This window comes from Triturus cristatus, chromosome 6 (assembly GCF_964204655.1).
Source record: "Triturus cristatus chromosome 6, aTriCri1.1, whole genome shotgun sequence".
Taxonomy (NCBI): Eukaryota; Metazoa; Chordata; class Amphibia; order Caudata; family Salamandridae; genus Triturus; species Triturus cristatus.
This window is the reverse complement of record NC_140589.1, coordinates 944,001,564-944,019,079: the sequence shown is the minus strand read 5'-3', so window position 1 is coordinate 944,019,079 and position 17,516 is coordinate 944,001,564.

Here is a 17,516-nt window from a genome sequence, read left to right as displayed (position 1 = left end):
GCAGAGGAGGGAGAGGAATAAGAAAGTGGCAGCAAGGGAGAGCTGAACAGAGAAGAGAGGTCAGGGAGCAGAGATTTCATAAATGACACAATCGAGGAGCGAGCGAGAGGGAGGAGCTGGCCAGGGAGGGACCTGCTCCTCCTGCATTCTACCCAAAGATAACATCCTGCTAGTGTGCACTCTCCAATTGGTACCAAACCTAAAAGACAGAAACTCAGAAAATAGACTGAGTAATCTACCTGCCAGAATTATATTCAGTGCACTCGTTTTCTCATTCATCCTGGATATGTAGTGCTATGAATCAAATTCTAATGAATCTTTCCCAGGCTTTCTTAAACTGCATTATAACAGCTTCCCTTATCAACATAAGCATATTCCCAGCCAAGAGGGACTCAATCTCAACCGGAAATAGAGTCAGTCAGAAATTCAAGAAATCTCTTAAATAAAGTCACTGGTTGCCTGTCCCCTGGTGGGGGCCAAACCCAAATAATCTCAGGAATCCCAATATTGAATAAACCCCAATTTTTCCCGTAGGCAGTTTATACCCACAATTCTTCTAATTGATCTAACAATAAGAGACTGCCCTCCCTATCAATATTTAAACATAGCAGAGTAAATTCATAATTAGAAACTGGTTGCACTCAAGAACTGAATTCTAGATCAAAATTCATTTTAAAATATTTAATATAGAGTCATTTATAAAACCTTACAGAAGAATGCATAATTTTGTCATCAAGACACAGAAAACAGAAATACAGAATCATAAATCACAGCCAACCATAGTCAGTTTATAAACATCTCTCTAAATTCTAAGGCACTGATTAAGATGTCGGGTGGCTGCAGAATGGGAACCGACCGACCTCAGGCCTGCGGTTATGACCACATCATTTGGATGTGACCGCATATTCATTTTTCTGTTGGAGCTTGTGCGGGGAACGGACAACGCTTAGTCCAAACCTTCATCATCTTAGATAATTGGTCATTTTCCTCCAATTGCTTTAGTTGTTGATGCATTCATTCCTTGTAGTTGTGCAATCCCACATCCAATCTCCTAGTTCTATTACTGTACCTGCTTATCATACACTCTAGTAATTGCAGTAAAAGCTAAAGCAATTGCACAAACCATTACAGCAGGCTACTGCCTAGATCACTTACCCAGGATCCTACACTCTACCATAATCCCGATTCAGTCAATGTCCTAATCTCATGAGTCAAATTATTTACATTAGTAATAAATTAATCAATCACACTAAAATCAGGTATGTAATCCAACACTTCCCTGCCTTAATAACTTTACAAACTCCACCTTCTTTTGTTAAGATAATATTTATAGCAAGATGGCTTTGTATAACCATTCCTCTAATTGCTACCATTTCCACATGTGATAATTTAAAAATCCTTCTGTATCTATGGGAAGTCTATCTACTATTGTAGAAAATCATATAATTTTGACATCATTCATCGAGGAATAATTGCTCCTAAAATATGCAAAATCACTTGCCCAAAACCTTTTTTTACACATGTCATGGTCTTCATCCAATTAATCTACATGATAAATTCTATGGAAAACTAAAGCAAGATAACTCAAATCCACCCAATGTCTTGGTAGATTAAAATAAGCAGTCTTTACACAAATATAATAAATTCCCATGATAATAGGTTGTCGTCCAGACAACAGATCTCCACTTACTTCAAAAGATTTGGCAGACACACTTTCTCCTACAAATTAATCTTTCCCTTTTTCTCTAAGATTTCATTTTACCATACAGATCTAATCTTTTCATTTGTGTTTCACTTTCAACCTAGTATGTAAAGTTGAAAGCCTACATTCTTCTTCTTCTTCTTTTTCTTCCATAGAAAACTTCTGCTCTTTTAATTTTCTCAGTCCCTACACTCCTCTATCATTGTATTCTTCAATGAAATCATGCTTCTCATTGCTCAAAAGGCATACATAAACTTTATTGAAATTAGTATTATGCCTGTTTTGTGCAATTACTCTTAAATACTCACCATATTTAATCATTTTTCTCATTCTCATTAATAAACACATTATCTAAATACACATTAAAATCAGTCAAAGAAGGAGAACGGAATTCTTCATGATTAAAAATAGCTACAAAGACATGACAGGACAGTGCCTATGAAATCTCTGATTGCACGTATTTTGCACCATCCCAGTTGAAGTGGGTAGTTAAGTACACATCTATTGATATTTATGTATCCATATACTCCCGAACCATTTTAGTATACACATTATCCTTAAAAACACTAGCTAAATGCTATTCATGTATCAGTATTATTTGTCTAAATTCTTCATAATCAGTTTCAGTTTTTTGTCATTATTGTTCACATAGCTTGAAACATTTCCCACAGGAATCAGTAAGCACACCAACAGGTCAACTAATAATTTAGCAGTGTCATCCCTACCATTTTACAACATCTGCTGCTTCCCATCTTCTCAATTAAAACAAAAAAAAAAAAACACAAATTCTTTCTTGGCAAAAAAATCAAAATCGAACCAAGAATTAACAATAATATATTTCTTCTTTTTTAAAAGAAGAAGGATTTATTTTCATTTGTATTATTAGTAAGATAATTTATGAGCTAAGAAATTGTTAAAATTTGTATTTTCAGTTGTGTTAATGTATAAAAATAATGGAGTTATAATTTGTTTTTAACAGCAGAATATTAGGTTTTTAGGGGACAAGGGGGAGAGTTTAAAATAAGTGGATATTTTAATGTAAATTTAGTGTTAAATATGTTAATAATATGCAAATTAATTAGGTAAAAATGTTTACTTTATTTTGCTATATTCATATTTTATAAATACTAAATCATAATTAATAAAAAAAAACAATTATATTAAAACATATTGGTGCCGATTCCGATCCGGTAAAAAGGCCCTACGAATCGTCGTACGTAGCATTTTCTCCGTACGACTTGTACCCGGTAAACTGTCCGTACAACCTAGGAAGTACGATTCGTACAGAAAGCCCATTTCCGTACGTTTCGTACAAAAGACCGTACGGGTAAAAAAAAACAACGATTCTGATCCGGAACAGCTTGTACGCGACGTCCTGACGCATTCAAGCAGCGGTTTCCGGCCCAGCAGGTACGATTCGTCCCTACGTCACTCCGTACGGCTCTTTTTTTACGGGAGCCAAACACAGCCGGAAAAGCAGAGTCCGACACGAACCGCTACGCAACGGAGCCCCGGTATGCGATGTACACGCCATGAACCCCATTGTACGTGTCATCCCGGTCCTCCTAGCCTACGACCTGGTGCACCGGACCCGACGCACATGCCGCAGAAGGTGAGAACAACACCCAGGGGCCAGGGGAGGGGTGAGGGGCAGGAAACATACTCCATACCCAAAGCAAAACCTATAATATGGAGCCCATACATTACCACCAGGGTCTGGTCATTTGGGGGGCGTGGCCAGCAACCCCTGCGTACCGCAACAACGGAAGTGGACGTGTACGGTGCGTTGCACACGTACCCCTACGGCACCAGTAGAACAGTCATACGGACCGTACACACGCAATTAATGCGTGGGTATGGTGCATTGCACACGTACACCTACGGCACCAGTAAACCAGTCATACGGACCGTACACACGCAATGAATGCGTGGGTGCGGTGCGTTGCAAATGCACCCCTGCGGCACCAGTAGAACAGTCATACGCACCGTACACACGCAATGAATGCGTGGGTACGGTGCATTCCACACGTACCCCTACAGCACCAGTAGAACAGTCATACGGACCGTACACACGCAATGAATGCGTGGGTACGGTGCGTTCCATGTGTACCCCTACGGCACCAGTAGAACAGTTATATGGACCGTACACACGCAATGAATGCGTGGGTACGGTGCGTTCCACATGTACCCCTACAGCACCAGTAGAACAGTGATACAGACCGTACACACGCAATGAATGCGTGGATACGGTGCGTTTCACACGTTCCCCTCCGGCACCAGTAGAACAGTGATACGGACCGTACACACGCAATGAATGCATGGGTACCGTGCGTTTCACACGTACCCCTACGGCACCAGTACAGTTGGGATACGAGGCATACACACACCAGGAATGTGGGCTTACGGACTGGCCCTGCATGTTACCTTCATATTGGTGTGTGTGTAGGTCCAGGCCAGCAGTGTACTGCTCCAAGGGGGTGGTTGGGTGGGTGGGTGCAGAGGATTCCCAGCAGTGGCCACACATATAGGGGTGGGTGCAGATTAATACCAGCAGTGGACAGAGACATGGGGGTAGGTGCAGAGGACTCCCAGCAGTGGACAGAGACATGGGGGTGGGTGCAGATGAATACCAGCAGTGTCCAGACATATGGGGGTGGGTGCACAGGACTCCCGGCAGTGGCCTGCAATATGACGGGTGTGTGCAGATGAATACCAGCAGTGTCCAGACATATGGGGGTGGGTGCACAGGACTCCCAGCAGTGGCCTGCAATATGAGGGGTGTGTGCAGATGAATACCAGCAGTGTCCAAACATATGGGGGTGGGTGCACAGGACTCCCAGCACTGGCCTGCAATATGAGGGGTGTGTGCAGATGAATACAAGAAGTGTCCAGACATATGGGGGTGGGCGCACAGGACTCCCAGCAGTGGACAGAGACATGGGGGTGGGCGCAGAGGACTCCCAGCAGTGGACAGAGACATGCGGGTGGGAGCAGATGAATACCAGTAGTGTCCAGACACATGGGGGTGGGTGCAGAGGACTCCCAGCTGTGGACAGAAACATGGGGTGGGCGCAGAGGACTCCCAGCAGTGGACAGAGACATGGGGGGTGTGCAGATGACTACCAGCAGTGTACAGACATATGGGGGTGGGTGCACAGGACTCCCAGCAGTGGACAGAGACATGGGAGTGGGTGCAGAGGACTCCCAGCAGTGGACAGAGACATGGGGGTGGGTGCAGAGGACTCCCAGCAGAGGACAGAGACATGGGGGTGGGTGCAGAGGACTCCCAGCAGTGGACAGAGACATGGGTGTGGGTGCAGAGGACTCCCAGCAGTGGCCTGCAATATGAGGGGTGGGTGCAGATGAATACCAGCAGTGTCCAGACATATGGGGGTGGGTGCAGAGGACTCCCAGCAGTGGACAGAGATATGGGGGTGGGCGCAGAGGACTCCCAGCAGTGGACAGAGACATGGGGGTGGGTGCAGATGAATACCAGCATTGTTCAGACATATGGGGGTGGGTGCACAGGACTCCCAGCAGTGGACAGAGACATGGGGGTGGGTTTAGACGACTCCCAGCAGTGGACAGAGACATGGGGTGGGTGCAGAGGACTCCCAGCAGTGGACAGAGACATGGGGGTGGGTGCAGAGGACTCCCAGCAGTGGACAGAGGCATGGGGGTGGGTGCAGAGGACTCCCAGCAGTGGCCTGCAATATGAGGGGTGTGTGCAGATGAATACCAGCAGTGTCCATACATATGGGGGTGGGTGCACAGGACTCCCAGCAGTGGCCTGCAATATGAGGGGTGTGTGCAGATGAATACCAGCAATGTCCAGACATATGGGGGTGGGTGCACAGGACTCCCAGCAGTGGCCTGCAATATGAGGGGTGTGTGCAGATGAATACCAGCAGTGTCCAGACATATGGGGTGGGTGCACAGGACTCCCAGCAGTGGACAGAGACATGGGGGTAGGCGCAGAGGACTTCCAGCAGTGGACAGAGAAAAGGGGGTGGGTGCAGATGACTCCCAGCAGTGGACAGAGGCATGGGGGTGGGTGCAGATGAATATCAGCAGTGTCCAGACATATGGGGGTGGTTGCACAGGACTCCCAGCAGTGGACAGAGACATGGGGTGGGTGCAGACGACTCCCAGCAGTGGACAGAGACATGGGGGTGGGTGCAGAGGACTCCCAGCAGTGGACAGAGACATGGGGGTGGGTGCAGATGAATACCAGCAGTGTCCAGACATATGGGGGTGGGTGCACAGGACTCCCAGCAGTCGACAGAGACATGGGGGTGGGTGCAGACAACTCCCAGCAGTGGACAGAGACATGGGGGTGGGTGCAGAAGACTCCCAGCAGTGGACAGAGACATGGGGGTGGGTGCAGAGGACTCCCAGCAGTGGACAGAGACACGGGGGTGGGTGCAGAGGACTCCCAGCAGTGGCCTGCAATATGAGGTGTGGGTGCAGATGAATACCAGCAGTGTCCAGACATATGGGGGTGGGTGCACAGGACTCCCAGCAGTGGACAGAGACATGGGGGTGGGTGCAGACGACTCCCAGCAGTGGACAGAGATATGGGGGGGTGTACATCATTAACAGATGACCACACCTACATGGTGGTATGGACGCTTCCCTAACTTTGGACTATGATGATAGTGCTATAACAACACATCACTGACAGCAGTGTCCCACTCCCAGGAGGATGGATGTATTTCACACACTGCATGACACACCACATGTGGGTGTGAGGACATATAACACATGCATACCCACCCATGGCGGATGCAGCACAATACACACCCTGATATCATGCCACAAGACTGTATAGTCATGGAGCTGCCTACAAAACTAAGATAGCCAAAGGGAACACACACTGTCACGCACATCCCAGGACTGATAGGAATGTCCAGGTGCTGTTCCAGCCACCAAGATGTTGTCTCTCATGGAAGGAATAGGGTGGAATTCCCCTAGATACTATGCCCACAATTGTCAGTCAGGTGCCCAAATACCCTGCATAACAAGTACCATTTGTGTGGTAGGCCGTGATTACACACATGCATAGTGCTGAAATGGGGAATTTGTCCATGAAGGCCTTTCGACATACTCAAAACACAAGTACAGTGACTAGCAAGGATGGCACAGACGATTCAGCAGGAGACATCAGTGAGCAGGCATGGCCATTGTTGAAGGGATCCATCACCAACAAAGGAAATGTTGACACAGGTCAGCACAACAATAGTGCAACTGTTTGCAGGGAAGATGTCAGGTGCCACATAGGAAGGAACACTCCTGGGACAATGTCTCTAAACAAAATTAACACACACTACCAATGATTCTTTGCAGAGACATTGTGATGGCACACAGATACCATGGTCCACCTCATGACCATCATACAAAAACATTTCTCTGAACCCTAACACATTACCAGAACACCAACTCCAGGAGCCTCAGCACCAACATCAAGTACCTGAAAAGCAATAGCGTTGAAAGTAAAAATAAAGGCTTTATTCAGCACAAAAAAAAACCCAACGAAAAATAGACTATGTACAAAAGCCAATGGCCAGTCCATATTCCAAGTCCAAGGGGGGACGTAGGGGACCGCGTCTACCCCTAGCTTGCCGGCACAAAGGAACCTCAAGGTTTGTCGACCGGGGGGGCATCATCTGTGGCAGTACCAGGCACCGCAGGGACAGGAGGGGGAAGGGTAGGTGTTGCGAGTGCAGGGGGGATGTCTCCACCACAGGGGGTTGGACAGCGCCGAAGGTGGAGGTGAGCTCGGCGCTGCACACCGCTGCCAGTGCCTCCATCCGAACCCCTGCACCTGAGGATTGCCCAGGGTCAACAGAGGGTGTGGTGGGTGAGGGAAGGGCTGCAGCGCTCTTGGGGGAGGGGGTCGACCTGGTGGGGGACTCAACTCCCGTGCCCGGGGACTTCCTCACCCGCTTGTGGGGTGGTCGTTCAGTGGGGGCGAGGTCCAGCTCACCCATAAAGATATTTTTTGGTGAGAGTTTGGCAGGGGAGCCAAGGGGAGTGGTTTTGGAGGAACAGGGTTGTGAGGACTGCAGACTGCGACTGTGGCTGCGTGTATGTCGTCTGTCCCCAGACCCTGTGGGTGTGCCTACATCCCCCTGAGTGTGCATGCCAGGAGGTGTGCGCTTTGCCTTACTTGGGGGTGTGCTGGCTGTGTCTGGTGGGGTGCGTGCCCGTGACTGTCTGCGTGTGCATTGGACAGGCATGGGAGAGGGAAGTGTGGATGGGTCTAGGGTAGGGGGGGACGGAGCGCTGCAGGAGACTAACTGCTGCCATCAGGGAAGAGTCCATGGACCGCAGAATCCTGCGCTGGTCAGACATCGTTGCTGACATGCCCTCCACGAACGACACCAACTGTGTGAGCAGTTTAGTGTGTCCATGGAGGACATTCAGCACCGATGCCTGCCCAACCTGCAACTGCCGCAGTATGTCCACAGACTCTTCACTGAGGGCAGCAGGGGTGACAGGGGCAGAGGGTGCAGTGCCTGGGCCGAAGGAGACATGGTGAGCCTCTGCACGGACAGAAGGGACGGGAGCAACTGGGAGGGCGGAGATGGTAACGGAGGAGGCTGGGACAGATGTGGGGATGCTGCCAGGTGGTGTTGCAGCCTCTGCCTCCCCCAGGAGGTCAGCGTCGGACCCGTCAGCGTCGTAGCTGGTATCGTGTCCAGACAGGTCCTCTGACTGACTCCCCTCGCCCTCCATGCCACTGGCTCCTCCTGACTCTACAGCACTGGTGGCACTGTTGCTGGGTCCCTCCTCCAGGTCCGTGCAGGTGTCTCCCTCCGTTGCGGATGATGATGCTGTGGGCAAGGAGAAGAAACCGAAATGCATCAGTCACCTGTATACATCTGACACATGAGCACAATAACAATTGGTCACAGTGCATATCAGGCAAAGCATCATGAGTAACAGCTAGATTACTCCGCACATATGTAAGCCCTGTACTGCCCAGTTGGTAGACCCACTATGCCACTTGGACACAAGGAAAAAAATAACACACCAGGCCACTACTTGAATGAGAAATACACTGAGAAGCTAGTGTCTGTGAACCGGTGAGCACAGCAATACAATTAAGTCATGCCACCTCTTGTTTACACTGAAAGAAACAGTAGTAGTGCACCCAACGTAAACTGACACACCTCAATACTCAAAGTGTCACCACACTCAGAGACCTGTAAGTACTTTGGAACACAAAACGAAAAAATGTTGGTACCTTGGGACTCACAATACTTTACACAATCGACATGTTTGGAATGTGCCAATTCGCCATTTCGTGAAAAGAACACTCATGTGCCTGCATGAAATATGTCTCACAAGGCAGTGCACACAAAACTACATTTACACTGTCATTGAAGAAGCTGGCACCTTTTCTAAGAAGCCACTGTTAGAAATGAATGGTGTTGCAGAAAGTACATATACATGGGCCCACGGAAGTCTAGATGTCTTGAGACTTCTTAGTTTGTTTCACCAACAACAAAGGAGTCTCACAAAATCAAGACCACTGAGGGAACATGTATATGGAGAATCTGCAACACCATTTAATTCTAACAGTGGCTTCTTTGCAAAGGTGCTAGCGTGTTCCATGAAAGTGGAAATGTCGTTTGGTGTGAACTTCCTTGGGAGACATCTTTCATGCAGGCACGTCAGTGTTCTCAACACAAATCATCAAATTACCACATTTAAAACATGAAGAACTGTTGACAAGTGCTGTGAGTCACAACACAACAAAGAGGTAGGGTAAGTCAACTGTCGTTACAGTTTGTTGGACGTTATGCACCCGGGGAGCACACTGCATTTGTAAAAACTGCCCTCACCCACAATAAATTGTGGCATGCTTCATCATAGGGCTGCTACTAACGTCTCTGCGCAGACCAACGCTAGAGACGGAGCAATAGGGAGGGGTAAACAATACAACAATGATAAAGATAAGCCAGAATAAGAAAGGATCCTGAAAAAATGTGCAGAAACTAATAATGTTAAAACTAACTAAGGGATATCTGTATAATAATTTTATTCATAGATTCCCTAGTCAGAACTAAAAGAGATACACGGGTGGTGGTGGTGGTGTGAGCTAATTATGTACTCACCACCCCCCCGTCTGCATAGAGGTCAACATGTTTCAGCCGGTTATAGCATCTTTATCCGGCCTTCATCAGTACTATACGGATCCCTATGCTCTTATCCTAATTTCTCCTTAAAAAATCCCTAGTTGGGGTTCTTACTCCACTGGAGACTTGTTTTTGTTGGTAACTTTACTCTTCAACTGTAGAAAAAAAAGGAAGAGAAAAAAGACAGGAGAAGAGATAAACTCCACTCCACTGTCAAGCTTTACCAACCTCACATCAATACACAAATGTGACAATGTGCTCCCCCCAGAAGCTCCACGTCCACAAACATCCCAATTGGTGCGACTTAAAGGTTCCAACCATTGAGTGGTATCATTCACCCCGGGCGGAACCGAGCAACATTGGCTCTCTTTCTGATGTGACCCACATAATTAATGTGAAACCCACACCAGATGCCCATTGCATATTGTGCAGTACGAAAAAAACATGTGCAAAGAAACGTGCATACCTCCACTCTCAGCCAGGCCACAAATATTTCAGCAACTGACTGTCTCCCATTCTCGTATAAAAAAAATACCATTAGCTATCGTCCCATGTGCTGTATATTACAGTCCTTTTGAGTGCGTTCCTAGTATTCTCTTACTGAGTTTATTAAATCAGATGCTTAACCAGGCAGGGGAGAAGAGGGCGACCCCCTGTAGTCACACACTGTAGGAACAAATGTTGGAACATAGTAGTAATCATATTATTCCTCCCATGAGAAATAAATCACCAAACATAACCAATCCATCATTTATCTATCTCTGTCATTACGCTCATGTACTCTCAAAAGAACTCCGATATATTCCGACATTATGTACCCCTTTCATCCAACATTGTAAGGGTATGCCCAAGACTCAACCATATAAATTCAAGGGTCAAGCCTACCACATAATTGTCCCAACAACATTTCTTCCATTGTGTGAGGATCACAAACATCCATCTCAGCAGCTACGCGCACCACGAGAGGTGAATCATCACCCCTCCGGTATTCAAACCTACATTATCCAAAGTTCATATGATATGTAATATCGGCGTGTAGATTACCCCCATCCCGTACTGGTTATCCCCTGTACCTTACTTCGTCAAGGGTGGTTCGCTGCCTCGAAGAATAAATCTCTCCCTGTGCTGCGTAGAAGCCCCGAGCGTTTTTCACTGTTCCTTACATATCCTGCTTCCGGACACGTGATCACAACGTGACCACGCTTCGTAATATGGCTCAGGAAACACTAGCGCGCTAACCCGAGAGGAAACACAGTAATATTAACCACTGTCAAGGAGTCTGTCCCCGCCCATCACAAGCTCATCCCCTTAACGTATGTTACATGGCCATGCTAGTTATTACTATTAACTGCAACATGGTGTTAAAATGTTCAAAGAGTTAATAGAGGCATTTTCTATTATCCATTGAAAATTATTAATACCAAAAATCTTCCGATGATAGCAACCACTGTCAAGGAGTCTGTCCCCGCCCATAGCGAGCTCATCCCCTTGCCGTATGGTATATGGCCATGCTAGCAATACCTATTAACAGCACCAAGATGTTGAAATGTTCAAGGAGTTTTAAGACGTGCTTTCTTCTATCCCTTAGAAATTATCAATCCCAATAAAAATCTTTCAAGGTAATTATCTTTACCAGCCCGACAATAGCCAATGTGGAGTATTATTGGGACCGCCCATATGCCAGTCCCTCACGTTGTCACATACAACAGACCAGTGGTGCAGAAATATCATCATCATTTGCATAGCTCAGTACTAACCAACTCGTGTATGACAACTCAACCGAGAGGGATTAGACATTGATCCTAGCCCATTACTTAGTGCTGTGAGTGCCAAGGTACAATTTTTTTAGAGTAACAACTTGAATTATGTCAGTTGTCACATGGCCATCCGTCACCTGATTAAACAGTTGGCTACACATATGACCTACTGCCTGTCATCTGGAGTGGCACCAATGTCCACACCCACGACAATGCATAAGCTACTGTGCCAGCAATTGGGTTGTTAAAACGCATAGCTGTACTGTGGAGATACCCTCATGGCAAGCCAGAATGTCCACACAGATGTCAGCACAAAAAAGTCCAAACTGCGTTGCATCTGAACCACACACAGGTGCCAAAAATGTATGAGCAGGAATCATGTTTTTGAAAAAATGACACAGGCTGCAAAGCACGAACATTAAGCACTGGGCAGCATCACAGGGGCACTGGACGGTGATTCTGTGTACAGCCAATTCTCACACACAAGTCAGACCTGGCAAGGAAAAATCAGGGGTGCCCATGTAGGCCTCTCCCGCACAACCACCCATACCTGAGTCAATGTGATTGATACAGCTCAAGAAGTGACACCTCTTATTCAGGGTAACAACAACTGTGCAGCAAAAATTGCTAGATTTACACAACATCACCTCCTGGGGCTGGCAACACATATTTGTGACAAACAACCAGCAACAGATTTTTGTGAATAGCCACACAGGCACTGCCCAGTGTGAGTATGCACAAGCAAAATGGTGTATCCCTGTCCAGTGGACACATGTAGCACTCATTAGAAAAATACAAACTAGGCCAGGGAACAATGCCACAGAGGCAGACCTATGCTGAACCCACAGAGAATGTGCACAGTGTTGGATGACACACATGATTAGGAGGCCAGGGTGTCCCAGGGGACTGTAGTGGTCACACTGCTCCGTGTTCCTGGAATGAGCTGACTGTACCATGAGCAACCGTCATGGCACTATGCATATCTCACACTCATGCACATCATGTCTGAGGCCACAACATTGGTCATGCATGCTGCAAGGGTGTTCATTTGAAACCTCACACTCCTATGTTGAGAATCATCATCAGTGCCAACAAATATGGACCCCCAACATAGTGAACAGGTCATGGCACAGGCAAGGTACCAACACAAGTCACAGACCACCCTCCCACATGATGCAGAAAGCAATGTGCACTTAGATTTACTGGAACCTTAGATGACCATGTGCAAATGTGATTACACACAGACCAGGGGACACATGTCAAGGAGGGGAAGGGATGAAAAAGAGCACCAGGTGACATTGGGGAACAGAAAATGCACTGCACATATAAACTCTGGGAGTGTATCCAGGCTACAGAGCACTTCCAAAAGCTGGTGACACATAACACAACAAACAGCCATGTACCTACCCCCTCGTTGCTGCAGTCTCTCCTGTAACTGCCTATCGAGGTCAGGGAATACCACCGCCAGGACACGGCTCATGTGGGGGTTCAGGCGTCGGCGCCCGCAATGGGGGCGAGGAGTGTCGATCCCCAGCTGGACTCGGGCAATCCGCCGGGTCCAGCACCGGATGTCCTGACACCTTTTGCGGACTTGGGCAGGCTCCGACTATGCTCCCCCGCAGATCTCATGGCCCTGACAATGTCCCTCCAGATCTCCCCCTTCTCGTAGGCAGTTACCTGTCAGGATGACAAAGTGACACAACAACAATACACCTGCTCCATGTCCCAGAGACACATATTTGAACATCTTTAAAATGTTGAACAGGGCATAGGATGCTGACAGGAATTGCATCATTCACAATAAGAAATTGGCCTGTGTGCTAGCCCCAATGTACTACATGGCATTGAAAGTCAACAGGTGGCATGAGAGGTGTGACACACTCACTGATCATGGCACACACTGTGCAGCACATGCAACAGCAGGCTGGTGGCCAGCACATGTCAAGCAGTCACATGTCCCACTTCACTGACGCACCCTCAGCAGACTAGACAGACACACCCAGGCACAAATCACTCGCCTGTCAGTCACAACAGCGGATACAACCCTCACTCTGCACATGTGCCATTTGCCAGTGGGGTGTCACAGGTGTCGTGCCAGCTCTGCAAGTCAGACACACAGCACGGCTTACTTGTCACATCAGATGGGTAGATCTGTTGCCTCCTCCATGCAGCTGTGGTGCAACACTTCACATAGACACTCACCCACATGACAAGGAACATTCACACACATCAAGGTCCATGAGGTCGTACACATCATTTGGACACTCACACCACAGGTCCACTCAACTCATACACATCTGTGGGTACAGTCATCTGTCACACCGGGGGGACCACTGAATCACCTCAGGACATTAGGAAAAAAAGCCACCAAGGATTTGCCAGGCTGAATGTGTCATGCACTATGCAGTGAATGTCACAGTAAGCACAATGCAAGTGAGGAGTGCACACAGGAACTACCTCATGCTCTGCATGAGAGACATAAGCATGTCCCCCCCAGGGACCCACTCTAAACATCATTGCATGTCTGTCACACCTGGACACAATGCCAGAAGTGACAGTCACACAACAGGTGCATAGGGAATGGTAGTGGAGTCAGCACTCGCCTGCTCCCCTGGTCTCCCATACAGCTTGGGGTACTGTGGGAGGAGGACGTCCAGCAATGCCTCATTCTCCTCCAGACTGGGCCCTCTCCACAGTACGTGACATGGTACAGAGGAAGCAGAGACAGCAGCAGTGTGGTCGACTGGAAAGTTGTGCAGGCAAGTGCCCTCTCATGGGTTCTGGCTGCCTTATATCTGTCTTGCTGAGGGGCATTCATTTTTAGGAGTACATAGTGATTGGTCAGACACATTTGCATCGTACGTTTACTCCAATCCCTTTAAACATACACCTATGACACGCATTCGCATCGTTCAAATTTTGAGCATCATGTCAAGTCAACAACAACATTGTATTTTGTGGCCAACTGACTGTTCCAGGACACCTGATGGACACATTTCAACTGAAAACTCAGTATCCATGACAACCAGCATGCATTTAGGTCCTAATACTTTTCCCTTATGTGTCCCCTATGTAATTTTGAAATCCACACACAGGTACGGTGCGTTTCACACGTACCCCTATGGCACAAGTACAATGGTGAAACGAAGCGTACACACGCGATGATTGCGGGTGTATGGTGCGTTTCACACGTACCCCTACGGCACAAGTACAATGGTGAAACGAAGCGTACACACGCGATGATTGTGGGTGTGCGGTGCGTTTCACACGTACCCCTACGGCACAAGTACAATAGTGAAACGAAACGTACAGACCCGATGATTGCGGGTGTACGGGGCGTTTCACACGTACCCCTATGGCACAAGTACAATGGTGAAACAAAGCGTACACACTCGTTGATTGCGGGTGTATGGTGCGTTTCAAACGTACCTCTACGGCACAAGTACAATGGTGAAACGAAGCATACACACGCGATGATTGCTGGTGTACGGTGCGTTTCACACGTACCCCTATGGCACAAGTACAATGGTGAAACGAAGCATACACACATGATGATTGCGGGTGTATGGTGCGTTTTACACGTATCCCTACGGCACAAGTACAATAGTGAAACTAAGCGTACACACGCGATGATTGCGGGTGTACGGTGCGTTTCACACGTACCCCTACGACACAAGTACAATGGTGAAACGAAGCGTACACACGCGATGATTGCGGGTGTACGGTGCGTTTCACATGTACCCCTACGGCACAAGTACAATGGTTAAACAAAGCGTACACACGCGATGATTGCGGGTGTACGGTGCGTTTCACACGTACCCCTATGGCACAAGTACAATGGTGAAACAAAGCGTACACACGCGATGATTGTGGGTGTACGGTGCGTTTCACACGCTTACAATGGTAATACAGGCGTACGCATGCCAGGAATGGAGGGCTACGAGTCGCACAAGGATGTCCATCAAGTACTTGTCATTGCATACTTTCATGTGCAGGCCCTAGGTGTGTCAGCCAGTGATATTGCACATGTCATGTCATCTAGTTGCACAATTGATGTGTGATGACCTGTGTACACATGTTATGTGTGATGGGGCACTATGTGGCACACATCACCTTGACACTTGCCACATGTGTGTCTGTAGTCCAACTGTGTCATGCACAGCAGCAGTGGGATGGCACAGTCATCACCACCCGCACCTGTCTCCTGATGCCAGGGACACTCTCTCAACTGACATGTCACGATCAGCGTGCCCCTATGTGACTATGTCAGGTGTGTGTCATGTGTTCCCATGAGCTTGCTGTTAGTGTTCCGTCAACTGCATCTGCTGTTGGTGCATCCAACATGGGTCTGTGTGGAGATGGGCATGGCACACATCTACGCACACCATGCCACATGTGGATTCCCATGGCTGTAGGGTCTGTGTGCATCGGACATCATATTTTCCCAGGCATACATGTCTGCGTCGTCTCAATGGCTGAGTTTAATTGTTGTCACGTGTACCCCTTCATCGCAATGTGTGTCATATGTACATTTGTCATTCCATGTGACCTGTACGTGTGCCTTGCAGTCAACTGTCTGGATGAGATGACATCCTTACAATGCAGCTATGTGGATGTGTGTAACTCCGGTGATATCTCTGGCTTATCACTCAGACTTGCCCCCAGCTCATTTCAGGGCCTGTCATGTAGACTTGACAAGCAACAGGTGTATCTGGCTTTTCGTAGGAGTGCCAGCAAGGTGGCATATGTGTCCTGGATGTATTGCACACACCAGACTCCATAGTTACCTGATGTGTAGTAGCAGTTTAGCATGTGCTATGTTCATTGACATTGATGTTGGGAGACTCTCAATCTTCATGATTCCTAACAATGTCTTGCAGGGCACCACCTGTCCCAAGAACAATGCCAGACTTGGCTGCCATGAGGGAACATGCCTGCATCCGACGTTACAGATTCACTCAACAGTTGATTGAGGACTTGACCGACAGGCTGGCACCACACCTCCAACCGCGACACAGGTATCCTACTGCGCTGACCCCAAAGTTGAAGGTGATGGCAGCCCTACATTTTTTTGCCACAGGTATGTTTCAATTGACCATAGCTGATGTTGGTGGGATGTCACAGACAATGTTCAGCCGTGTCCTGCGTGATGTTTTGGCAGCCATGTTGGAGCACCTTGATTAATTCATCAAATGTCCTACACCTGAGGAGTTGACAGATGTAAAGGGTGATTTCTATGCCCTGGGAGGGATGCCCCATGTCATTGGGTCCATTGATGGGACACATGTGGCTTTGGTACCACCACAGGCACAGGAGCAAGCCCATCGCAACCGTAAACATTACCACTCAATAAATGCACTTGTGGTGTGTCTTGCTAACATGCTGATTTCCCATGTCTGTGCACGTTTTCCAGGATCAGCACACGATGCCTACATCATGAGGCGTAGCAGGGTGCCACAAATGATGCTGCGGCTGCACAATGAACGAGCATGTCTTGTTGGTGGGTATACTCTGTTGGTCCTGTGTGTTGTGGTATCTTTGGCTCTTATGGCATCTCCTGACCCACTTATTTACATGATGTTTCCATGTAGGGGACACTGGATATCCCAACATGCCATGGCTAATGACACCTCTCCGCAACCCAAGAACAGCTGAAGATCACAGGTACAACAATGCACACGGGCAGACCAGGCGAGTGATTGAGAGGACGTTTGGCCTACTGAAGAGCCGATTCCGGTGTCTTGACAAGACAGGCGGGTCCCTCCCATATGCACCGGAGAAGGTGTGTAAAATCTTCATTGTGTGCTGCATGCTGCACAACATGGCCGTTGAGAAGGCAGTGCCACTCATCCTTGATCCTGATGAGGAGCAACACCCACCCATGGAGGATCCAGGGCTTGGTCACGAGGCAAG